Genomic DNA, 27,726 nt, shown 5'->3' with positions numbered 1-27,726 from the left:
GATAGTAACTTCAGACCCAGAAAAGGGGGATGACTAAACCAGTGGCAAAAATTTAATTATGTTTTCTTTTCTTTCTTTAAAAGGATGCAGGAGAGTAAATCAGTGGTCACCCCAACATTAGGGGTACATGATCCACTGTGTAAGATGTTGGGTAGGGGGTAGAGAAAGGATGGGCCAAAGATTTGGTCTCAGACAGAGGTCTCACCATATTAAATTGGTCACTTCTAATGAAGAAAAAAAAGGAATAAATTTGCCCTAAGATATCTTAAAGTGGAAAACATGAGCAGCACTTTTTAAATTTTTTTAACTAGCTCCTGGAATCATCTTTCTGGCTTGGCTCGTGCTTTGTAAAGAGCAATGAGTTTTCCCTGGGCTCTGTTCGACTCTCAGTGAGGCAGGCCATCCCTCTTTCTCTCTTCTTGGGAAAGGGCGTATGTATTAAGCTGAAAAATTACCTTCCAAAAGTGAGAAAGGGATTAGATTGCTACTTCAGAGCTGTGGAATTATTTGGAATGTTTTACAAATGGTGCCACAATAACAAAAAAGAGGAGTAATTACAAAAGGTATACATCACAACCACAGCATGCTTTTCCAGACACTTGAAATGTGCTCACATTTCCTTAAATATTATTCCCAAAGGTGCTCAGGCCCTAGCTGCAATATCTGGGGGAGGCAGAGACAGTTTGGTGAAAAAGACACAGGGCCAGAGGTGGGTGGGTGGGTGGGTACAGCGAGAGGAGAAAGCCGCCTTTCAATTAAAGACCAGCCCTCAGTTTAAAGGTCAGCTTTGGGGCCAAAGGAAGCAGCAGTGGCAGGGTGGGACTGGGGTGCTCTACAGCTCGTCCAGGTCAAGTGGAGTCTGGTGCAGCATTCTTTGTATACAGAGGTGCTCCTTTTGGTGTGTTTCAGTTTATCTTCCAGATCATCTGTATTGTCTTTACCAGCTTGGCTACCAATCTTAGCCAATTTAGCACAGGTCTCTGCCTCCTTGAGGTTATCAGTAAGAATCATGATTTCTTCTTCATATTTGTCTTCTTTTTTTTTTTTATTTTTATTTTTATTTTATTTTATTTTTTTTATTGACTTTGTAATAATATTACATTAAAAATATATATGTGAGGTCCCATTCAACCCCACCCCCCCACCCCACCTCTCCCCCCCCCAGCAATGCTCCTTCCCATCATCATGACACATCCATTGGATTTGGCAAGCACATCTCTGGGCACCTCTGCACCCCATAGTCAATGGTCCACATCATGGCCCATACTCTCCTCCATTCCATCCAGTGGGCCCTGTGAGGATCCACAATGTCCGGTGATTGCCCCCGAAGCATCATCCAGGGCAGCTCCATGTCCCAAAGACGCCTCCACCTCTCATCTCTTCCTGCCCTTCCCCATACCCATCAGCCATCATGTCCACCCCTCCCAATCCAATGCCACCTCCTCTATGTGGACATTGGATTGGTTGTGTCCATTGCACCTCTATGTCAAGAGGAGGCTCAGATTCCACATGGATGCTGGATGCAATCCTCCCACTCTCAGTTGCAATCACTCCAGGCTCCACGGTGTGGCGGCTGTCCCTCTTCAACTCCATCTTAGCTGAGCGTGGTAAGTCCAATAAATCAGATTGTAGGTGCTGGAGTCTGTCGAGGCCCAGGACCTGGCCATCACACCGTCAGTCCAGAGATTCAAATCCCCCAAATATATCCCAAACCCCAACATTAACTGCACCTCCAGCACATTAGCATGAAAGTCCCATGAAGGAAGATCCCATCTGAGTCCAGATTCACCACACACAAACACCACCTCCAAAGAGGGGCCATCCGACCCGGCAGTTAACCCCATCGGCCATGACCACAACTATTTGTCTTCTTTTTGAGATGACTTTTCTTCAGCTGTACTCAGACACTTCAGGTTCTGGTCCATCAGTCTGATCTGCTCACCCATCTCTCGGTAATGGGGCTCTGCCAGGTCAGCTCAGTCCTCAGTGTGTTCCAAGTCCCCTTCAATAATCACCAACTTATGAGCCACCTCCCTGTACTTCCCTTTTGCCTCTCCTGCAATATGTTTAGCTTCTTTGAATTGGATTTCCATCTTCTCCCCATCTTTTAAAGCCTGGTTTTCAATAACCTTCATACCTCTCTCGCTCTCATCAGCAGCTTTCTCTACTTCCTCCAGCTTTTGCAGGGCAGTGGCTGGGTGCTCCTTAGCGTCGTACTGTTCCTCTTAACCAGCTGGACTCAAGGCCACCAGAGCCTCAGCCTATTCCCAGGTCCACCCTTCTCCCTCACTTCTCCTTGGTGTCACTTGGCTCTCTCTCCTTGGCATCATCTGCCTGCTGCTGTAGAACCTGGATCTGGCACTTCACCTCCTTGATGGTGGTGATACCAGCCATGGTGCCCACCCAACAACTGCTTGTGCTCCACCTTTGCAGCCTCTTCTCACCCTTACTGCCACCTTCCTGGATTACACTTTTAAACACTTCATATAAAGGGAAGAAGAAAAGATAGGAAAATTGGAAGAAAGTTGGATAGTAGATGTGGACTGGGATAAGACTGAGAGAGGTTTTTCTTTTTTTGAACCAGGGAGAATCTTGACTTAGATGAATTAAGAGCCTGTGACTTTGTAATGAATATGATTTTTAAAATATTTTGGCTATAATAGCAGTTACCATTTCTTTAATATCTCTATGTGCAGGCATTGTGCCCCTATATCCTTTTATGTATGTTCCCTCATTTAAACTATACCACTACCCTTGTTTGCAGATGAGGAAACTGGCTCAGGTCATTTGTTGAAGATCATGCAGCTAGTCAGTAGCAGAGGTTATGTTTTTTTTCTAGGTCACACAGCCTGTTGTTATGCAGTGCTGTATATACTTTAGTATGCGCGTAAAGATTTTGCCTGTGAAGATTAGCTATGTGCATAGCAACTTTACTTCTGCAGAATCTCTTTCGTGAGAGCATGCTTTTGAGGCTTACATAATACAGTTAAAAGAAAGTAAAATAACAGTCTTCTCAAAGAGAAATAATCAGTTGAACAAATCAGTAGTTATCAGAATGCAGTCTGTAGTACATCCTGTTTTTCTAACTCCTCTAATTTACTAGTAAAGCAGTCCAAAAGCAGCATTCACTCTCTTAGGGGCCCCATTAGAGTACTGGAAAGTCCTCAATACACCAAATTCTAGCATTTTGAAAAAATCCTGTGGAAAGAGAGAGGAAGAGAAGGAAGGAGGATGGAGGAAAGGAGGAGGGAGTAGGGGAGGAGAGAGACTGTTTATTCCTTTACCTGAATCAGACTCAACTGTAAAACATTGTTAGTGTGTAGTTTTTTGCTGTTATTCACTGAGTACTGAGTACCCACCCACACTTCATTTGCTGTGGGAGGGAGGGAACCAGCAGCTAAAGGGGGCCTTTCCAGCATTTCTCCCATTCCCATCTGTGCACAACGAGAGCTGTGCAGTCCAAGGAGGCCACTACCATTTCCTTTTTTCTGGTCTCAGTGTAGAGTCTACATTGCTTACTGAATGGTTCCTTGTGGTCTGCTGAGGTCAGTCTTTAATAATTAGGTGATGACTTTCTCTTAATTCTGCAACTGTGTCCTTTCATACACTGTTTTTCTCCAACTCTAAAGCAATATGTAGAAGAAATGGTCATTTGTTAATGGAGCTTGTTCCCAGCACCAGACAGTCTCCAAGATTCATACCCAAGAGAGGCCTTTCTGTGGCCCTTCTCACACTGATAGGGTAGACAACTCCAGAAGGGCAGGGACCCGAGCCTATTTTGTTCTGTTGTGATGGACTACCTGGTTTCTGGGATTTAACTAGATAGGACCTCCAGTGGTACGTTTGAATTTAAAGAAGTATGCCATTCGTGTTCTTCATTTTCCATTCCATGAATCCTCAGAGTAGAGCCATAAAAGAGAGAAAACAGAAAAAATCCTTGCATTAGTTTGTGGTCATGGTCCATGCAGTGAGATTTTAAGACCTAGAAGAGTCCCTTTGTTCCAAAGTACACTGAAGACTGGTTCTTTTAATTCTATAATTAATAATTCATTTAGGGAAGCAGATAGGGCTCAAGCAATTGGGCTCCTGTCTACCATACAGGAGGTCTGGGATTCAATGCCCAGGGCCTCCTGGTGAGGGCAAGCTGGCCCACACGGAGTGCTGCCCCACACAGGAGTGCTGCCCTGTGCAGGAGTGCTGGCCCATGTAGAGAGCTGGAGCAGCAAGATGATGCAACAAGAAGAGACACAGAGGAGAGACGATGAGAGATGCAGCAGGCCAGGGAGCTGAGGTGGCACAAGAGAATGATCATCTCTCTCTCACTCTGGAAGGTCCCAGGATCAGTTCCTGATGCCACCTAAGGAGAATACAAGCAGACTCAGAAAAACACACAGTGAATGGGCACAGAAAGCAGACAATGGAAGGAGGGGGCAGAAATAAAAAAAATAAAAAATAAAAAATAAATTCATTTAGTAACATTTTATAGTAAGGATTATTGTCTATGTTCAAATATAAGTATCCTGCGGGTATCACTTTTTTCAGTTATTATCTTTTAAGGTGAATAAATTGATAAAAGCCCAGGTATTCATAAGGAAGAGGAGAAAGCATGAGGGTTTGGTAGTCTGATTTGGATGTGGGTGGGGGAGAATGATACTGAGGGATATAGAAAGTGAATACTGGGAAGCGGACTTGGCCCAATGGATAGGGTGTCTGCCTACCACATGGAAGGTCTGCAGTTCAAATACTGGGCCTCCTTGACCCATGTGGAGCTGGCCCATGCACAGTGCTGATGCACGCAAGGAGTGCTGTGCCACGCAGAGGTGTCCCCCACGTAGGGGAGCCCGATGCGCATGGAGTGTGCCCCGTAAGGAGAGCTGCCCAGCGCGAAAGAAAGTGCAGCTTGCCCAGGAATGGCGCCGCACACACAGAGATCTGACACCACAAGATGATGCAACAAAAAGAAAAACAAATTCCCGGTGCCGCTGATAAGGATAGAAGCTGTCACAGAAGAACACACAGCAAATGGACACAGAGAGTAGACAACTGGGGGGTTGGGGGAAGGGGAGAGAAATAAATAAATCTTAAAAAAAAAAAGAAAGTGAATACTGAGGCCAGTGGCAGAGAAACTGCTTTTTTTAAAAAAAAAAAATTGTTTCCCTGGGAGTACCTTGAATTGAGCAGGGTGTATGCATCTTACATGTATGTGTGTGTTTAAGGGTGTAGTAGGAGGGTTGGGATAGGAAATAACATCTGGGTAGAACCATTCATGTAATCCATTCTTGTCAGCTAACATACATCTTAAAATGATGCTAGGTCCCTTGGGGACTTTATGATCATGGCGCTGAGTCTGTGAGATGTGTTGGTGTGTGAAGGGAGGCAGGGCGTGCACAGTGATGCTTTCACAGCTGTCCAAACACCATCTTTGTAAAATTACCATTTGTCTTTCCTTGATCTGTAGCCTGTTACGTAGCAAAGTATTTATTGCCCATCCAAACCACTTCCTTCTGTCATGGTGGCCTCCTGTTTCTGTGGCAACATAGGAAATCAGGACTGTGGATGACATTGCATCAGAAATGCTTTTATCTCCACTTGGTTTAAGCGTGAAGAGTAACTGGATGTGTAGCACCTCCACAGTGTCTTTAAGTCAATATGTTCAGTCTCTTGTAACCCAACTCTCCACACTCATTCTCCCAAGCTGAAGTGTAAAAACGCCTTACTTCCACTCCATCATCCTCTTACATGCTTTGTAAAACAGCTGACCCCCTCAAAAAGGTAATTGGAGAGTTTATGAAAGAGTGGATGGGAAAGGAGCCACCACAGGATGGTGAAGCACCAGAGTTATCAAGAGAAAGAAACCATTCCCTACCCTAAGTCTCAAGGGGCCAGAGAGGAGAGAGGTTGTGGTCATAGGAGAGGTCTTCCTGGAACAGGAGTTGTGGTGATAGGAAGAAGAACTCAACTATTTCAAGACCATGACCTGGCAGGAAGAGAGTAGTGGAGAACTCGGTACTCTAACCTTTCTCTCTCCCCATCCTCTGTTCTTTGCTGATACCTCCTTTTGGTTGAGCCCCAAGAGAAGCACAACCTCATGGAGTCCAGATGACACAGTCCATAGTGCTCAGTCTCCTGGGGCAGAGATCTGTGTGGGGAATTGATTTAGTGCAGCAAATAGAAAATAGCCAGCACCATCTCAGCTTTTTCATATGTAAAGGAAAGTTGTAAACTGCCAGGATTGAATATAATAATCTGTATGAGCATTAAGTACAGTACCGAGAGCATAACAAGCCCTATAGAGGTAGGCTAGTAGAAGTTGTAATGTTAGTGGTGAGAGTAGCTATTGTCTAGATGGTAGCTATGTTATCAATTTTTGCATAATTTTTTTGTTTTGACATGGCGATTAATTCCCACTCCAACCCAGAGATACTTATATGATTGGAATCGACTGCTCTGAGCCAGGCACCTGTTTTTAATGTTGTTTCTTGTGTTCTTCTTTTGTGCTATCCAGCATGCAGCCCTCAACCTAAGAGCACAACAACCTCAAACAACCTAAGAGCATAACCTCAAACAACCTCAACCTAAGAACACAAAGTTGGGTGTAAGAGTAGGACCTTTTCACTACATACGGCTTTACCACCCCTTTGTGGCTTTCTCCACACCCTAGTAATTAACTTCCCTTTCATATACCAACATAGTTATGGAATAAGCTTGTTTGTTTTATCACAGCTGTACCTGTAAATGCGACTTCATAGCATCATGCCCCTCTAACTTGGATAGATGGAAGTGTTCAGAGTTGTGATTTAATTATTAAATATTAACTCTACAGAATTTCAGCTTTACAGAATTCTGTAGAGTGAATGCATAAGGCCTTGCAGTCCTGATAGATACTCATAATGAAGAAAAGGTACTCAGTCTATTACTTTCTCAATTTCTACCTCAGTGCAGATTGTGGAAAGGAGGGGATAGAATATGAGTTTTACATTGAATGTGTAGGTGTGACTATGGAAATTCTACAGAATGAATTTCCTCTCTCTCCCCCTCAGCCTCTGTCCATATATATCCACACACAGAGAGTGCATGGGTATGAGAGAGAAAACAGAAAGGTGTTTTAGGTAGTACAGCCACTCATAGCTAGACATCATCATAAGTTGTTAATTATATTTTGGGGAAAGTGGATGTGGCTCAAGCAATTGGGCTACCATCTGCCATATAGGAGGTCTAAGGTTCAATGCCCAGGGCCTCCTGGTGAAGGCAAACTGGCCCACGTGGAGTGCTGGTCTGCATGGACTACATGCAGGAGGGCTGCCCCATGCAGGAGGGCTTCCCTGTGCAGGAATGATGGCCCATGTGGAGAGCTGGCACAGCAAGATGACACATCAAAAGGAGGCACAGAGGAGAAATAATAAAAGATGCAGCAAACCAGGTTGCTGAGCTGGTGCAAGAGAATGATCACCTCTCTCCCCTCTGGAAGGTCCCAGGATTGTTCCTGGAGCTGCCTAATGAAAATATAAGCAGCCACAGAACACATAGTGAATGGACACAGAGAGCAGACAATGGAGGGAGGTGGGAGAAATTAAAAAATATATACATACTTTGGAGCAAATTCCTGCAAATTATTAAACATATGAATTGCCCATTTTTCGTTGTCAGATTACCCAAGTATTATTATTTTTTAAATATTTATTTTATTTTATCCCCCCCCCCGCCTTGTTGTTTGCACTTGCTGTCTGCTTTCTGTGTCTGTTTGCTGTGTGCTCTCTGTGTCTGCTTGTCTTCTCTTTAGGAGGCACCGGGAACTGAACCTGGGACCTCCCATGTGGCAGAAAGGTGCTTAATCGATTGAGCCACCTCAACTTTCTACTTTATTGTGCCTCTCATTGTCTTTCCTCTTTGTGTCTCCTTGTTGCGTTATCTTGTTGTGTCTGCCCATTGCGCCAGGTCACTGTCTTGCTCATTTTCTCTAGGAAGCACCCGGAACTGAACCTGGGACCTCCCTTGTGGTAGGCAGGAACTCAATTGCTTGAGCCACATCTGCTTCCCCAAAGTATTATTTTGAATAACCTTTGACCTTCTAGTTATGATGAAAATTTTATGCTGAAAATAGAAACCATTTTTGTATGCTCATGGTGTTGTATGTTAAATTGCATAAAAGAAGGCTAATACTAGAGTAGTTAAGGAATGAGGCTTTGGTTTTGTTCCCATTTGAGAGATTATATTTGCAATGCTGTATACCTGAAAGATATTTGTGAATTCAGAGATGTCTGCTTAGTGTGAAGTTTCAAAAGCAAAAACTACTAAGATTCAGTTTGTTTAAAATTAGAGATATTCCCTTTTCTCCTGGCCATTATAGTGAGCTTTTGAGCTAAACTGGACCAAAACAGAGAAAGTAATGCTGTAGTATTTATAATAGCATTATTTGCTTTTCAAAAGTACTTTGACATTTAATATCCACTTGTGCAGTTCTCTGTGCAGTCATGGAGGCCTAAGATATTATATCTGAAGGAACTAGAGAATTCCTCTGTGGTTTAAACCAGGGGTTCTTAGCCTGTTTTGTTCCACGGATCCCTTTGTCAGTCCAGTGAAAAACCGTGGACCCCATGCTAAGTCCACACTACATTGTGTATTATTTAGTAAATATATCACACCCACACCTACAGGTCCCCACAAGAATGATGTTTTTTTGAATATTCAGTTCAAACTCACGACCCCCTGATTAAGAACCTCTGGTTTAAACCCTCATTTTATGGGCAAGGAAACTGATGGCCACAGATGTTAAGTACCTCACGTAAGTTCTCAGCACTGAAAAACTGGAGAACAGCGGACACTTTATTTACTCTGAATTTTTCTTTTGAAGACTTCTGTTAATAGGCACAAGTCAGTTTTCTTTTAGGCCCATATTTATGAGTTCTGAGCATTCTCATTGGTTATTCAAAATATTTACTGAGTTTCTATTATGTGCTGGGTGCTGAGCTAGGGACTCTATACAATATTGAAAAAACAGACATTTTCCTACTCTCATAGAGCCTATAGCTGATTTGTGAACATTTATTCTGTTATGCTATGAATCATCATAATAAAGTACTTATTGATCGCTTACTGTGTACCAGGCACTGTATTAAACCAATGTAAAAGCAGGATGCTGAGTGCTCTCACTTAACTCCAAGAAAACCTGGTAATAAAGATGCCTGTGACACCAACCACTAGGGTAATTAAGGCCAGACTCTGCAGACATGATGAGTGACGTGTGAGGCAGGGCCAGCTTTGCTTTCCAAAGACCATTGGACTGAGAGTTAGGAGACTGGGCTGGTGGTGGCTTAGCCAAGGAAGCTACTTACTTAACTAGGTGAACTAGTTTACTTTTCAGTCTTAAGTTTTCTATAGGCCTAGCAAGTTTTATTAGGGAAAAAAAATCTGGGCATTGAAGGTATGAAGCCTGCTTTTTCTGCTTACTAGCTGTGGGATCAACTCATAGAAGAATTATAGCTTCTTCATGGGGCCATTTAGATGATCAAATAAGATAACCTGTGTAAAGTATGTGGTGTTTGTCCTCTTCCTACTGCATCTGTACAACTTATCCCCCATACAGGGTTGTGATTGCCACTAAGAAAATGGAAGGGAGAGGGCACTGTAAACGATGAGCTGTGACTGTTAGACCACTTTTTGAGGGATTTTAGGGTTTATTTAGTTACTTCAATGTAGGCTTTCTATGGAAGTATAACATACATGCAGAAAAGTACATGCATCATAAGTTTACTGATCCATGAATTTTTTACAAAGTGAACATACCTGTGTAACCAGAACTCAGGCCACAACACAGAACATCATCGAAGGTGCCGTAGCACCCTTCCATAGTCACAAGCTCCCCTCAAAGAGATGTATTCTAACTTCTGACGCCATAGTTTCTCCTACTTTGCAACTTTTTATACATGGAGTCGCTTCTTTGGCTTACAGTTATGTTTGAGAGGTTGACATATATATATATTTTTTCTATTAGTTGTAATTTGTTCATTTCTCTGGCTTTAGAGTATTCCATTATATGGATGTAACACAATTTATGTGCCATTCGTGAGTTGATGGACATTTGCATTGTTTCCGATTTTTGGCTTTTATGAATGGTTCTGTCATGAACTTTCTTTTACATGTCTTTTAAGAATATGTATGTACTTTTATGCTGGGTATATATCTTGGTGTGAAATTGCTTGGTGATAGGGTATACATATGTTTGATTTTAATAGATACTGATAATAATATTCCAAAGTTGTATCCACAAATAAAATATTATTTAACATCCATAAGATTATGTTACAGCCATCATAGGGTTATACAAAAATACAGTTTGAATCAAGTGAAAAATGAGTATATGGTTTTTCTTTTTGTTGCTATCCTGTTTTAGTTATGTTCTTAGATTTCATGGAACTGTGTCTCATTTCCATTAACTTAGTTTGGTGTGGAGGGTTTGGGAGTTGTTATGATAAAGATCCGTAGGCACGTGAACTTAGATAAAGCTGAATTGTGTAGCTTTAGAAAGGTCAGAAAACTGCAGAGGTGCTAGGCTGTGGATCTTGTGTGTTCTGCTCTATAGGCTTGTTTCTTCCTGTCAGGGATACTGACAGGGATCTTCTCTGGGCCAGTATTCAGCAGGCAGCCAGCACAGGTACTACCATGGGTCAGTATCCACACTGACTCCTTGGTGGCTGTTATGATTGGTTGTTCTAAACATTGGATTATCACCTCTGCTTAAGGAGAACCAATTTTTCTATGCAATCATTAGTCTAGATTTCCAGCCTTCCAAATGAGCTATGTACTAAGCCAATCAGCCTTTGAAATCTACCTGCTCCCATCAAATTTCAGGAGCAAGTACTGACTAGCCTACTAGATTCAGGGAGTGATAGATACTCATTGTTTATATTACATGCTAAATAAATTTTTAGAATCATAGGAAATCATAAGAAAATTTTAGCAATCATTACTTGAGTTTTTTTTTTTTTACAATAGACGTCTAAAACTTAATGCAGACCTCTACTAAGACTATGTGCTAATGTTTATGGATTTTTATAGCTAAAAAACAAGAGAAAAGGCTTGCTATTTTGTGCTAACTTAGTCTATGTTGGTTCAACTAGTGTTGGTCCAGGAAGGACTCCATTACGGAGTGGGGTTGACAGAGTAAGACAGGGCCAACCATCGCTGTGCTTATGGGCAAATGAATGGGATAATAGTCATTCCTAACGGGATTCAGATGTGAAATCCATTCTTCAAACTGCACATTGTGGGGTTACTTGCATCTTTTATCAGTCGAAAGGATTTAGTTGTGTTATGGAAATGATCTCCAGAAACTTGTGCTCTTCTAGCTTTCAGGCTCTCTTTCAGAGGAACTATCTATTTCATCTCCTCTCTTTTCTATTATAGATAATTTCCCATAGGTACTTGGCTTGGCCTAACTTATGCTTGCTATTTTTACATAATGACCATTTTATCATCACCTAAGTGGTTTGCAGAAGAATAGATGGCCTTTACAAATTTCTTCCTACTTCGCATTCTTTTTACACCTATACAAAAATTTCCATAGCACTTCTGAACTGGAGGTGGAGCCATTATAGAGTGTTGTGGTCAGAAAAGGTGGGGTTTCTGATGAGTTGAGATTGCTTCTCAGCACCTCTTTCCACTGTAGGGAGATATAATTATTATCCTGAACTGAAGATCCTAATTAAATAATCCATTAAAAGGCACTTGACCAAATCTGTATCTTAATTTGTATGTGTGATACTGTTCAGAAAGTGAAGTGATTAATATTAGTTAGTGCATGCAAAGGACCAGAAATTCTTATTCTAATGTAATTCAACTAACAGGGTAATTAAAAATTGGAACTAAAATATCATTTCACTACTCTATGCCTGTAAATTAAATTAAACCTTAAGGATCATTTAAAGCATCAATGTAGTATATTACATTTAACATGAATTTTTAAAGCAAGTCTGAAAGCTGGACCCATTTCTACAAATGCTTTGCTTAGCAGCTAGCTTTTTAATATTAAATTAAACAACTTAATTTATTTTATTTTATTGAACTATATCATTCATACATAAACATACATAAATAATAAGTATATAGTAAAAGTTGTGAACTTATAAAATAAACATGCATAATATCATACAGGGGTTCTGTACATTGCCCCACCACCAACACCTTGCACTGTTGTGAAACATTTGTTACAAACTATGCAAGAGCATTGTGAAAATATTACTACTAACTATAGTCTGTATCTTACATTTTGATGTATTTTTCCCCCAACCTACCCTACTGCTTTTTAAAATATATTTTTATTACAGAGGTTGTGAACTTACGAAACAATCATGCACATGTGTAAAATTCCCATGCAACACTCCTTCACCAACGCACCACACTATTGTGGAATATTTGTTATAGATTATGAGATAATATCATCAGATTATTACCACCAATCATAGTCCACAGTTCACATTTGGCCCACTTTTTCCATATCCCCCAATTATCAACATAGTACATCTTTGGCCTTAATGCAAGAATATTACAGTATTGCTGTTAACTCCAGTCCACAGGTCACACCATTTGTATTTCTCCCTTGCTTCTCCACATTCCCACTACCCTGCAGTAATGACATACATCTGCTTTAGCTCATAGGACACTCTTTAATCTGTACCATCAGTCACAATTCTTATCCACTTCTGGGTTCACTGTATTATTCAGTCCCTAGATTATTCTTTAGCTTTCTTTCAGTTGACATTTACATCCCTAGACTACCTTTTTCAGGCACAATCCCATTTATCAACCAGCTGCTACTTATTATGTGTTACCATCAAGTTCTATCCATTTCCATACTTTTTACACTGAAGTTAATAAAAACTTCTACATACATTAAGTATTAGTAGTCCTTCTCGGTCCTCCTCTTATCTCCTAATAACCTATATTCTAGGTTTTTACTCCATGCGTTTATTCTTCATATGTAGTTCATATTAAAGAGACCATGCAATATTTGTCCTTTGGTGTCTGGCTTATGTCACTTAGCATAATATCTTCAAGATTCATCAATGTTGTCATATGTGTCCCAATTTCATCTCTTCCTTCTGCAACATAGTAGTCCGTTGTAAGTATATACCACATTTTGTTTATCCATTCATTGGTTGATGGACACTTGTGTTGTTTCCAATTTGGCAATTGTGAATAATGCCACTATGAACATCAGTGTGCAGATGTCTGTTCATGTCGCAGTTTTCAGTTCTTCTGGATATATTCCTAATAGAGGAATTGCTGTATTATATGGCAGTTCTATATTTAGCTTCCTTAGAAACCACCAAACTGTCTTCCACAGAGGCTGTACCATTTTACAATCCCACCAACAGTGAAGGAATGTTCCTATTTCTCCATATCCTCTGTAGCATTTATTGTTTTCAGATTTTTAAAATAATGGCCATTCTATGTGGTGTGAGATGATATCTCACTGTTGTTTTGATTTGCATTTCCCTAATAGCTAGTGATATGGAATATTTTTTCATGTGCTTTTCGGGTATTTGTATTTCCTCTTTGGAGAAATATCTGTTTAAATCTTTTGCCCATTTTTAAATTGGATTGCTTGCTCTTTTACTGTTGAGATGTATGATCTCTTTATATAGAATGGAAATCAAACTCTTATCAGATATGTGGTTTCCAAATATTTTCTCCCATTGAGTGGGCTGCCTTTTCACCTTCTTGAAGAATAAACACTTGGTTCATTTAAATTGTATCTCTCTTTACTTTCAAGAAAGATTGAGAAGAATTACAGGGAAGTTAAGTGGATTAGTCATTAAATTCCTTGATGGATCATTCACATGTACCAATGCCAGGGAACATTCGACTTATTAAAATGTTCTGAATGAAGTTGTCATGTGAGGGTAGTCTTTGAATGAATGTCTTTACTATATTGACTATATTCCACTGATATTATTTAGGCTTCTTTCCAATATTAATTTATTAGAGACTCTGGCTAACTTATCCACAGAATGTCTGTCCTGTGATGTAGTGGGTTAAAGAATCTATGTGGTTATTGGAAGAAATAAAAGAAATTAGCAGTCAGTATTGTTTTTAAACTCCAGGGTAGTAGTGTTTAAATGATAAAAATAAGAATGAAATGACTTATAATTTTTTCTCTCTGGTAACAAACCTTAAATACTGGAAAGGAAGATTATTTTTTAAAAATTCCACAGTATTTAAAGCCAAAGTATCTAAACAGATTTCAGTCATATATATATATAACCTATATATATAAACCCTAAATTTATAGCGTTGTTTGCCAGCATAATCACCTCATGCCTCCTCCCATAAAAGAGGTTTTTTGAGAGAGAATATATTTGCTATGTCAGACCAATTATTTGAAATCCAAGTTCTCCTGCCAATTTCAGTTTCTTAAAAAGGGCCATCCCAGCCAATGAACATAAAAGCACCTATTGCTAATTTGGCTGCTGCAGCAGAACATGAAAGGAAATCATGAGGCCATTAACACTTCTAGAAATAGTCATTTTCTAGCCTTTAGTTCCTAAGATAGCTTAGTGAAAATAAAATATTAAGACAAGGAAAGGTAGGGAGGTGAGTTTTTAGATTATTTTCTTTTTTAAACTTTCTTTTCTTCCTGTTCTCCCTTCTTCACGTCCATCCCCTCCTTTTTTTCTTCTCTATGTATGTTAATTTAAAACCTACTGTTCCAGATCTTTCCAGTGCTAAGTGTTGGGAACAGTGATGTACTCACTGTATTTCTGCATATACATTTGAATTTAAAAAAATGAGAAATTATAGTAAATTCACCATCTGAATTTCATAATGAAAATTCACTTCTTGTACCAAGGTTTGATTTGACATTCAGTCAGCCAAATGCAGCAGAACAAGCCCACCCTGTGGATGGGGAAGGGAACTTCTCTTTGAGGGGCTTAAATGAAAAGTTCATATTATTTTATACCCTGAGAGTTCCTCTAGGTTAGTAGGCAAGAAAGTGTCCATCATATGTTAGACACCACTAAATTCTGGGATCCTGACCAGGATTATAGTCATGTGGGGGGAGGCAGACATTAATTACTCATACAAATACCAACTGACAAACTATGAGATGTGCTTTGAAGAAAAGACATGTGGTATGTGAGAGTGTAAAACAAGTATGGGAGGGGCAGGCAGGGAGACTGGTTAAGTGTGCAAAGGAGGCAGAGAAGGAGAGCTCCTGGCAAGTTCCTCTGGTGGGGAGAGCTAGAGCCCGTGGGCAGGGCAGGGAGCCTGGTGAGAGGAAACTATTATACAAGGCAACAACAAAGACGGAGGGGGACCGAGATTGCCTTTTTAGCTGGGCGAATGACAGCACACTTCTTTAACTCAGACTGTTTCTTTGCTAATAAAAAGGAGGGAACGTTTACATCTCAATGACCCTAAGTAAACAGACCATGCATGCATGTAATAGCTGCTTAATAAACAGTTGTGATAGGAGAACCAATTAAAGCACTGAGGCCAGCAGCTGAAGAATGCTTAACACATTCAGAGATGATTTCTGGGTGTCTAGAAAATAACTTTTAAACAAAAAGAAGAGAGAGGCAGTTTAATAGTTTCTCCCCCTCAAAGGAAGCAACATAAAAGGACAGGGGGTATTAAAGTAGGGTTGAAATGTTTGATGACAGAAAACATGAAAAAAACTATGATGTGATGATTCAGAAGTAAATTATTACCATAATTGTTAAGCGTGATAATGGCATTAATTTTCTGAAGATGGGCAGTTCTTTCACCCTTTAAATGGCAGGGTGTGAGTATGTGTTTGCACGTGCATACTTAAGGCCAAATTAAATTTCAGTGCAAGAGGTTAGGGTTCCCAGATTTAGCAAATAAAAATACAGGATGTTAAATTTGAATTTCAGATGAACAACAAATGATTTTTTAAGTATATGTCCCAAATACTCTACAAGAATGGTGTTTTCCTCAAAGAGAAAAGAACTCTGGGTCAGGTAGCTCCATTTTCCCATATTTTTAATTATTGCATATACAATGTTTATATTATGTTTATTTATTCTCAGCTCCTTCCTTCTATATATTTTTTACAATCTCAATTTTCTCAACTATCTAGAACCTTTGGAAAATGTGCTGTAATATGATGAAGGACCCCCTTACCCGGGAGCTCACAGATTGACAGCCAAGACTCTGCCTCTTTGCTCTGGGCTTCAGTCTCTCCGGTGTTAATATTCCAAGAAAGAGATTGGAGCATTTTGCTACCTTTGGTGCCTTTTGGAACATTGAAATGGAGGGCTGTCTTCACTGTAAGGGACCCATAGAGTGATTGCTGATATGCCTTCTAGAAACTGAGCTGTGCCCCAAAACCTCTTATAAATTTCGTAATTTATATAATTCCTTTCTTTAGGAAGGTCTTTTGGCTGAGCAATGAGCTCTGTAAAACAAAGTAAATAGCTCACTGTATGTGTAGGTATAGTGAAATAGAAACAGGTTTATGAAGAAGAGGATTAGATGATCATCTACACAAATGAAAGCAATTGTTGTTTTGGATGGCAGGAATTTAAAATGTTCGACAAAATGGATACACAGTAATTTAATTAAAAAAAGAATCAGATTAGGACACATAGAAGCAGCTACACTATGATTAATGCATAATAATTTGCTTTTCTAAGGAGGAAAGTAGAAATCTAAATATAAAAATGAGATATTAATATTGGGATTGATGTGTCAGGTGAAACTGTCTATAAAAATGATCTGTAAACCATGAAGTACTCATACACCTACAATTTAAAGGTAATAAATTGTTAGAATTAATAAAGCTCCAAATGCATAAATTTTTCAATTTACATGATGGGGCATTTTGTTTTTTATTTATTTATTTATTTTTAATTTTAATTTTTTCTTCTTCTTTATTTTCTTTTAAATATTACATTCAAAAAATATGAGGTCCCCATATAACCCCCACCCCACCCACGCCACCCCTCCCACATCAACAAACTCTTCCATCATTGTGGCACATCCACTGCACCTGGCGAATACATTCTGGAGAACCGCTACAGCACATGGACAGTGGTCCACATTGTAGTCCACACTCTCCCCCAGTCCACCCAGTGGGCCACGACAGGACACACAATGTCCAGTATCCGTCCCTGCAGCACCACCTAGGACAACTCCAAGTCCTGAAAATGCCCCCACACCATATCTCTTCTTCCCTCTTTCGACCATCGGCAGCTACCATGGCCACCCTCTCCACATCACTACTACAATTTCTTCCCTTACTAATCACAATAGTTCCCCAGCAGAACACTAGTAAGTCCACTCTAATCCATACTCTATTCCTCCATCTTGTAGACCTGGGATGGCTATGTCCAGTCTGCCTCTACATCAAGAGGGGGTTTAGATTCCACATGGATGATGGATGCAATTCTCCTGCTTGCAGGTGTAAGCACTCTTGGCTCCCTGGTGTGTTGATTGACCCTCTTTACCTCCCTGTCAGCTGGCCAGGGTAAGTCCAAGAAAGCAGAGGGTAGGAGCTGCAAGTTTGCTGAGGCCCAGGGCCTGGCTGTCACATGGACAGTTCAGAGATTCAGGTCTCCTGAGTATACACCAACCCAAATGCCAACCATGGGTCTGGTAAAAGTAACAGAAGAGGAATGTGTAGGAAGGTTACATCTGAGTACAACTCCATCACACTCAGGAACACAAACTCCAAAGTAGGGCCAACTGATATGGCCCTGAACTCCAGAACCATCTGCCTTGACCATAGAACCTGTGGGTCGCTGCAGCCCTCAGGAGAACCAGCACCTGGGTTTCCATCTATCTTGGCTGTCTCTGCTGGGACATGCTGAGACATGGTACCCTGCTGAGGCATGCATAAGCATCATCCCCTAATGCCCTCCCAACTCTTTTTTGGAGACTCTTAGCTATATAAACTCACTTGTCCTTTCCATTTCCCCCTTTTTATCCAAACTCAAAAAACAGTTTTTAATACCTGATATTACATGTAGGCTGAGATATTCTGTCGGTCTGAGTTGACTTCTCTGTTCATGGTCTTTTTGTAGTTACATCATCAGCTGTTGCTTGGTAGTAATCCCTTGGTGCCAGGGAGGCTCATCCCTGGGAGTCATGTCCCACGCTGGGGGGAAGGCAATGCATCTACATGCTGAGTGTGGCTTAGAGAGTGGCCACATTTGAGTCACATGGAGGCTCTCAGGAAGTAACTCTTAGGCACCCCACAGCTATAGGCCTAGTTCATATTTCAGACACATAGGCTCATAATTGGTGCTATCAGTAAATGATGATGGGGCATTTTGAGTGAAAGTCATAGGCCTTCAAAGCTAGCAAAGGGTGATAAAGGTCACCTGGGCTTTCTTATTTCACTGATGAAGCTCAGAGAGGGGAAGCAACTTGTCTAAGGGTTCCTGACTGATTGGAACCTGTTCTAGAATCCACATATCCAAATAAATTTTTGAATGGTCTTCCTACTTCACTCTGCTACTTTAATTTTGACATATCCACTATGGACCTCAAATCTGTGTTTGAAATGTTCATGCAAGGAACTTGTTATTTAGTGTATTTCACATAGAGTGCAAGTTACAGTTCGAAGAGATATTAGTTTCCTGAGATTGGTATCAAAAATTACCACAAACTGTATGGCTTAAAAGAACAGAAATTTATTTTCTCACAGTGTTTGAGGTTAAAAGTCTGAAATCAAGGTGTTTGCAGAGCTGCATTTCCTCTGGGAGCTTCTAGGAGAGAATTCATTCCTTGCTTTTTTCCCCCTGCTTTATTAGAGACATTGTAGATTTATAGAACAATCATGCATAAAACACAGGATTCCCATATATCACCCTATTATTAACATCTTGTATTGGTGTGGAACATTACAATTGATAACTCATTTTTATAATTGTACTATTAAATAGAGTCCATGGTTTAATTTAGTGTTTCCTGTTTGTCTCCTTCCATGGATTAAAAAAAAATTATTCTGTGTCATATATGCAAGCTAACGTTTCTCTTTTAATCACATTCAGATATATATATTTCAGCAATGTTAATTACATTCACAATATTGTGCTACTATCACCACCATCCATTACCAAAACATTTCTATCATTCCAAATAGGAACCCTGTACATTTTAAACCTTAACTTCCCATTCCCTATCCCCACCCTGTTCCCTGATAATTTATATTCTAGATTCTGACTCTTTTAAGTTTGCTTATTATAATTATTTTAAATCAGTGTGGTTATATAATATATGTCCTTTTGTGTCTGGTTTATTTCAACTTTCTTCATATTGATGCATATATCAGGCTTCATTCCTTTTTACAGCTAGATAATATTCCATTGTATGTATATACCACATCTTATTTATCCACTTATTGGTTAACAGACACTTGGGTTATTTCCACCTTTTGGCATTTGTGAATAATGCTACTATGAACATTGGTGTGCAAATATCTATTTGAGTGTCACCACTGTTCAACACTGTACTGGAAGTTCTTACCAGAGAAAATAGATAAGAAAAATAAAGGAAGGCACCCAAATTGGAAAGAAAGAAGCAAAACTTTCCCTATTTGCAGATCACATGGTCTGAAATTCAGAAAACCCTGAAAAATCAACAAAAAAGTTCCTAGAGCTAATAAATGAATTCAGCAAAGTGGCAGGGTACAAGAGCAACACCAAAAATCAGTAGTGTTCATAAAAAATGAATAATCAGAAGAGCAAATCAAGAAAAAAAATTCCACTTATAATAGCAACTAAAAGAATCAAATATCCAGGAATAAAAATAACCAAGAATGTAAAGGATTCATACACAGAAAACTAGAAAACTTTGCTAAAAGAAATTAAAAAAAAAAAAAAGACCTAAGTAAATGAAAGGTCTTCTGCATTCATGGATTGGAAGACTAAATATCATTAAGATGTCAATCCTACCTAAAGCAAATGAGAGATTTAATTCAATCCCAATCAAAATCCCAACAACAGTTTTTGAAGAAATGGAAAAACCAACCATCAAATTTATATGGAAGGGTAAGGCACCCTGAAAAGCTAAAGCCATCTTGAAAAAGAAGAATGAAGTTGAAGGACTCACACTTCCCAAACTTAGAACTTATTACAAAGCCACAGTAAGTAAAGTGACATGGTACTGGCACAAGGACAGACATATAGACCAATGGAATTGAATTGAGAGCTCAGAAATCAACTCTCATATTTATGATTAACTGATTTTGACAAGGGGACAATGACTAATCAATTGGGAAAGAAAAGTTTCTTCAAGAAATGGTGCTGGGAAGACTGGGTCTTCATTTGAAAAAAAAAAAAAAGGGCCCCCTACCTCACACCTTATACAAAAATCAACTCAAAATGGATCAAAGACCTAAATATAAAGCCACGGCTATCAAACTTCTAAAAGAAAATTTAGAGAAGCATCTTCAGGACGTTGTACTAGACAATGGTTTCTTAGGCTTTTCATCCAAATCACAAACAACAAAAGAAAAAATAGATAATGGACCTCATCAAAATAAAAGACTTTTGTGCCTCAAAAGACTATATCACTAAAGTAAAGTGACAACCTACACAATGGGAGAAAATTTTTGGAAACTGCATATCTGATAAAAGTTTAATATCCAGAATATGTAAAGAAATCTTTCAATTTAACAACAAAAAGAATAACAACCAAACTAGAAATGGGCAAAATACTTGAATAGACATCTCTCCAAAGAAGATATACAAATGACCAGAAAGCACATGAAAAGATTCTCAGGAAAATGCAAACTAAAACGAAAATGAGATGCCATTTCACACCCACTAGATTCTGCTATTTGTTTTTAAAATGGAAAATAACAAGCATTGGAGAGGATGAGGAGAAATAGGAATGCTCTTTCATTACTAGTGGCAATGTAAAATGGTGCAACCACTGTGGAAGACAATTTGGCGGTTCCTCAGAAAGCTAAGTATAGAATGACCATATGACTCAGCAACCCTCCTCCTAGATATAGACCCAAAGGAATTGAAAGCAGGTCCTCCTTCCAAGCTTTTTCCAGCTTCTGATGATTACTGTCGTTTCTTGGCTTCTGGCTGCATCACTTCAATCTTTGCCTCTGCCTTCATATAACCTTCTCTTCTGTGCGTATCTGATCTCCCTCTGTCTTTCTTGTATAAGGACTCTTGTGATGGCATTTATAACCCTTCTGGTTAATCCAGAATAATCTCCCTACCTAAAAGCCCTTAATTTAATCACATCGGCAAGAACTTTACCATAAGGTAATATTTACATTTTCCATGGTACTTTGGGGGCCACAATTCAGTCCATTATGTAGGCTAAAGAAATAAAGTTTTTTTGAAACCTAGAAATTGGCACAAAAAGTGTTCTAATTCTCCTACCTCCCAGCATTTGTCTGATAACCTACTAGCTGTTTAGTTAAATTATAAAATGGTTTTGGGGGTCAAGAATTCATGTGGAATAACTGGAATTATCAGTCTCACTAGTTACAACTAACATATGTGTGTAATGAAGTACATGGGTTTAAAATACTGAATTTGCAATATTATAGGCACAAGAGCCCACAGATGTCAAGATTTAATGAAATAGTGTAACGGAAAGATATTAATTAATGGTCACTATTTCTCAAAGTAAAGGAAGACATTTTGTATTATTGATACTTTAGCCCTCTCTTTTATGAGATATTTATGTTGAGTTCTTTGAAACCTAAAGAAATACATTTTAGCATCTGGATGGACTAAAGATATACATGTAACTGGTTTTATTAAGTTATTTAAAGTTCAGATTTCACCCACATCATCCTCCACAACTACTTATATTTCCTGATTTATTTATAATTTATACCTTGTTTACCTCAAAAATGATATAAAATGGTTTGTAATGAAATAATATATACAATTAAAAATTCAGACAATTGTAGAGGGAGAGGTCAGAGGAAATAAATATGCCCCCAAACCTAAGCTAATGTATTCACTGATATTGACTACCATATTTATTTCAAAATTTCCGGGGCAGGCAAGGCTAAAGGAGACTCTAGTATCATAAAATAATGCCCATTATTTCAATAATTATGTTAACCCCCTACATTGAGATTATTGTAGAAATGTTAGTGATTAGCTCTAGTCTTAGTTATTATCTCCAGACATCTAGTTGAACTTTGATTTATAATCATGGTGAACTCTTCCAGTTTTTTTTTTTAAGATTTATTTATTTATTTATTTCTCTCCCCTCCCCCACCCCACCCAGGTCGTCTGTTCTCTGTGTCTATTTGCTGCGTGTTCTTCTTTGTCCGCTTCTGTTATTGTCAGCGGTATGTGAATCTGTGTTTCTTTTTGTTGTGTCATCTTGTTGTGTCGGCTCTCTGTGTGTGCAGCGCCATTCTTAGGCAGGCTGCACTTTCTTTGGTGCTGGGCGGCTCTCCTCATGGGGCACACTCCTTGTGCGTGGGGCTCCCCTACGCGGGGACACCCGTGCATGGCAGGGCACTCCTTGCACTCATCAGCACTGCACATGGGCCAGCTCCACATGGGTCGGGGTTTGAACCGCGGACCTCCCATGTGGTAGGCGGACGCTCTAACCACTGGGCCAAGTCTACTTCCCTCTTCCAGTTTTTACATACAATATTACATTTGCTTGAGTAACTCTTTTGGGCCAGGTTTTAGATATTGAAAATCAATCTGTGGTATTAAGTGCTCTGACTAAACAAGGCTGTTATCGTCCTTTAAATGTGAGTATTTTATTAGGACTAGTGATTTTCCCTTAAAGTCTTACTCTTTCCATTTGAATCCCATTTAGTTGACTCAGTGCATCCTTTGGATAAATTTTCTTACCTCAAGACTCTAACCATGCTTATTGTACCATGCTTATTAATATTATACTGGAAAGTGGTTTGCTGCTATAGTCAGCTAACTACAAACTTTTGACTTCCACAAAGAAAATCTGAGAAAGCGTCCGATAGATGGTCTGAACAAGGCAAATATGGGTGATGATTAGACCAATTATAGATAAATATGTAAGGAAGCTGTGAGGCTGTTTGTGAGATGAATGATTATTAAACACGACTAAACCAGTACAGCCAGGGATTTAGACATTAAGTGAGCTTAATGTAGCATTTTATGCAGTCAGACCAAATTAAAACAGTATTTTGTGTGGGCCTTAAACTTTTTTTCCTGAGGTTGAAGACTATGGAGATTTGGAATAGCATGATTACTATTTTTCAGACCAAGTAATTCACATCTCTTTTGAGATCTAAATGTTATAAGTGGCCAGTTCAACATGCGAGACTTAGTAATGAACTGTGCAGCAGGGGATTCTACTTTCTTCAAGGTCACAGCTTTTGTCTTAACTTCCCTTGGTCTGTTTCAACCTTTTATTCAAACTGAAGTAGGCAAAAGAATGTAGATGTTTCACCTCTTTTAGAAGAGCATCTCAGAGCATATTTCGTATCAACAATGGGTTAACAAAAGTCTTGTTTTTAATAGAAAGACACACTGTCTAGTGCAATGAACTTATGTGCTAAATATGAGGATGTGCTCTGGCTTAATAATCCTCTGGCTATTTTAGGTAGAGGAGTATAGATTTGAAATAAAAGTAATATTTGTTTTAAAGGGAATGGAAATTCTAGGATGGAAGAATAGTTGATAAGTTAGTAGCTCAGCTCTGGGCTCAGGTGTCAGACTGCTTGGGTTCAAATTCAGATTCCTCTGTTTACCATCTGTGTGACCTTGGTAAGGTCCTCCAATCATCCAATCATCAGTTTCCTCATCTGTGAAATGGGGCCAATGATAGGACCACAGTTTAATGGTCTGTTTGGGAGTAAATGGACCAGTCTGTGTAAAGGAGTGATAAGCACAGTACTTGGCATATGGTAAACACTCAATAGTGTTAGCTGTTCTTTTATTATTATTATTATTTTTGTTGTTGCTGTTATCTTCTTATTTTTGTGTGGGAAATTTTATGCCAAATAATAAATCATATTGGGTTTTTGGTAGAGAATGTATCATTGCATTTGGTAGAGAATGTAGCATTTCCCCCAAGAGCTTAATTCATTTTAAATGAAAGATTCATGGGTCAGTTCAAATAAATTAGCCCGTGCAAATAATTCACTTCATGCCAGATATAATATGTGGCAATTGTTTGAAAATCCTTAATATCTTGGAGGTATGCAGAGGTGGTCTAACCGTGCAAATTGCTTTCCTTTTTATTTAATCAATTCTGAAAATATAGGTTGATTACAGGAATCCTCCCCTACCCACCTGAAGATTTTGAACCACATGCAATATTTTATAACTACAGCCTATAGAGTTATCCTTATTGCTTTTTCTGGTAGAGTTGCTAAGCCAATTTGTCTTAATATTTCAGAACTTATTATCTGCTTTACACTTGGCACTTACATGTTCAGAGGTTCAGAAGAAAATGAAAAAAATTATGATTCCCAGCCCACTAGAAATAGGGCAGCAAGTCATTGGAAGATATATTTACAAGAGTGGGAAATGGTAACTACCTAGTAAAAAATATATAAAATATTACCCCATAAGACATAATTTTTTACAAACTCTTTATAATTTAGTTACTTGAAAAATCAGAAAGCAAAGTTTACTTGTCCTAAATCTAGTTGGTTTGTTGGATTTATAATTACATACTTAAATCTAATTCAGTTTCTGTAAAAATTTAAATAAGACCAATTCAAAATAGTGGCAAAAAATCAAGTAATAGCTGGTAAGCTAATAATTGGCTAAATAAAGAGATTTATTGACTGTGTGTCTTGGTGTTGAAACGATTTATTCATTCAACAAATACTTTTTGAGGGGGCCAGGTACTGTTTTAAACAATGATAATACAAATCATGAACAAAATAGTCTACATTCTAACGGGGGAATTGGACAGTACCAAGATGAAAATGAGTAAAAGCGTAGTTACATATTGTGATATTGGTAATGCCAGACAGTGAGAGGCATTCACTGTGTTGGTGGAAATAGGGTGGTCAGAGCATCGTGTTCGATAAATTGTTAGAGCAGTAAGTTTCAAACATCGGATTCAGAATTTTGATCAGTTGTCTGAAAATACTTTTTATGGTAAGGGAACTGTCCTTAGGATGAATGCATTGGTAATACACATTCTTTTTGAAGGTAAACTTATTTTACAACTTTACCTGACACACGCTTTCTAAATTACAATGGATTGTGTGTGCTGGAAAACACTTTGGAGAAGTATGAGTATGATAGTTGGATGAAAAAGCATTCTGTTTTACTTTCAAATTTGCTGTCAGGTCCTGTACAATGCCGCGTAAAATGGGGAGGCTGATGCTTCTGGGGAGGGCCAGATGAATGGCTTCAGTAGGCAGTAGCACATTTGAAGTTCTGAGGCATCAATAGAGTCTTTCACTTCCAGGGTCAAGGTAGTAAGAGGAGAGCAGGCAGGAAAAGAGAGGAAAAATCCTACAAGCTAAAGTCACTTTTGCTGTTCACACAAAAAAAGGCAAACTTGGTTTGTGTGAGAAAATAGTTTTTCTCGAACTTGAAAGCATTGAGAATTTGCTCACCCTGGAACTGTCTTTGATACTCTTCTCTTCAAGCCCCATAAGGCCATCTCCCTTCTAAGAAAGCCTTTTATAAACTGCAAAGCTCTATGCAACTGTGTATTCATTCCTTAGGGCTGCCATAACAAAGTACCCCAAACCGGGTGGTTTAAGTTTAAGACAACAGAAATTTATTCTTTCAGGCTCTGGAGCCTAGAAGTCTGAAATTCAGGTGTTGGCGGGCCCATGTTCTCTCTGTATCATGTAGAGGAGAAACTTTCCTTGCCTCTTCTAGCTTCTGGTGATTGTTGGCCATCCTTGGCATGTAGTTATATAACGCCAATCTTGGCCTCCACCTTTACATGACCTTCACCGCAAATTCCCTTCATCTCATAAGAACACCCTAATCTAGTATGACCCCATCTTAACTTGATTACATCTGCAGAAACTCTGTTTCCACATAAGGTCTCATTCACAGGTGCAGGTGCATGTGACCTTTGGGGGGACACTACTTATCACAGTACAAACTATAAGTATCAGAGTGGATACGTTCTGAGGGTTATAGGTAGTTGTGAATTCAGCCCCTGGCTGTGGCTCTTTCTAGCTCTGTGACTTGAATAAGTTATTTAACTTCCTTCATCTACAGCTTCCTCAACTCTAAAACGGGAGAAATAAAGCTTTCTTTATAGGGTTGTATAAGGATTAATGAGACAGCCATAGGTAAAATGTATAGATTCTGGCACATAGTTCTGCTTTTAATACTTAAAGCTCAACTCTGAAAGCACTTGAGGTTACTATTACAAAGTTCTATATCAGGTTATTCTCTTTTGTTCCATCGTAAGTCTCTTTTTTCTCTTTACCTTTGGTGAGCATCTTGAGGGCAGGAAGTATATTTTAGGTTTCTTTTCTACCTTCCATTCCACCTTGCAGAATGTCAGCACCAAGTAAAACTTAAAAAGTGTTTTCATTCCTATTTCAAAAAATTTCTTAAAACTGGGGACCGTGAATAACATGGAAACTGGTGCTTTTCACACTGTGCACCCACAGAGGTTTGGATTGACGAGGTGGTATTGGGAGAAAGAAGGTGATGCCATATAAAATCAAGTCTTAAAATTATGATGGTGATTAGGGAAATTAAATGTGCCATATCATTTGAAAATCCCTATGTGTAGCCAAAATTGCTTATTGTGTTTTATAATGATTAAAACCACAAGGAAATGTAATGCCCAAATAGTATGCTCCAAAATACAATGGGAATTCACCCTTATAAAGAATAATAGGCCAGTGAGGCCAAGACCTTGGATTCTGGCCAATTTTAGACATCTGCTTCCTCCGGAGACAGTCTGGAATTATCTTACAGGATTCAGGAGTAGAGTGCCTCCTTTAAATTACAATATCTGAAAAAACTCAGGATGGCTGAACATGTGGAGTGACAATGCCTCTGTCCCACTAAATCTGCAGCATTCATGTTTCATCCTTCGAGGAAAGAGGGGTCTTTCCAGGCTTCTTGTCACACTGCAAAGTTATTTACCTAATAAAAGTATCTAGGAAAAATATTTCATGCAGCAAGCACTCAATATTTATTTGATGAATATAAGGAGGAAGACAAAGAAGAGACGTTCTTTTTGTATATTTCTACATAACTCTAAGATTTCCAAGCCTTTACCCACACACTTGTAACTATTTTAAGCATAATTCTAACATAACATAAGGATTTGGACAGACTCATGTATTACCTTGTAATGATATTTTCTTGTTGATTTCTCAACTCTAAAGAAATCTTTGCTTCTGACAATAGAGGGAGAGATAATGGCATTCTTCTATTTTAATTCTTTTGGACTAGCTTAGTTGTCCAGAATGCTAAACTTTATTCCGCAAAATTATAGCCAGAGACAGATTTTTATCCAAATTGATATGCATTCCTGAGCAGCCCTGGCCAAACAGTCATTCATTCAATATGAAATTTTTAAGTGTGCACTATATATTTTTATGGGTTGTGTGGGGTTTCAAAGATAAATGAACTTCTATCTTTGCTAAGACCATGCAATTATTTATTATACGGGCACTATAATTTCACATCTTAAAGCAATTATTTAATAATATTTTTATACTGATAGCTCCTTTGTGTGGCATCATGTGAAATTTTGAGTAAATAAATTTTCCTAATGAATTTAATTCCATAATTCTTTGTGACTTGGATATTTCTCACTGAGATGTAT

At 38.9% G+C, this 27,726-nt stretch overlaps 1 protein-coding gene and 1 pseudogene across 7 annotated transcripts in view; one reads left to right on the top strand and one right to left on the bottom strand.

Annotated features, from left to right (window-relative positions):
* PLCL1 (phospholipase C like 1 (inactive)) overlaps window positions 1-27,726 on the top strand; it is a 355,116-nt gene that overhangs the window by 192,858 nt on the left and 134,532 nt on the right. The gene's annotated exons all lie outside the window — the stretch shown is intronic.
* Window positions 833-2,394, bottom strand: LOC101413426 (tropomyosin alpha-3 chain-like; annotated as a pseudogene).

Source organism: Dasypus novemcinctus, chromosome 7, assembly GCF_030445035.2.
Source record: "Dasypus novemcinctus isolate mDasNov1 chromosome 7, mDasNov1.1.hap2, whole genome shotgun sequence".
In the NCBI taxonomy this organism is placed as follows: Eukaryota; Metazoa; Chordata; class Mammalia; order Cingulata; family Dasypodidae; genus Dasypus; species Dasypus novemcinctus.
Note: the sequence above shows the minus strand (reverse complement) of the source record. Positions and strands in the feature narration are given on the sequence as shown.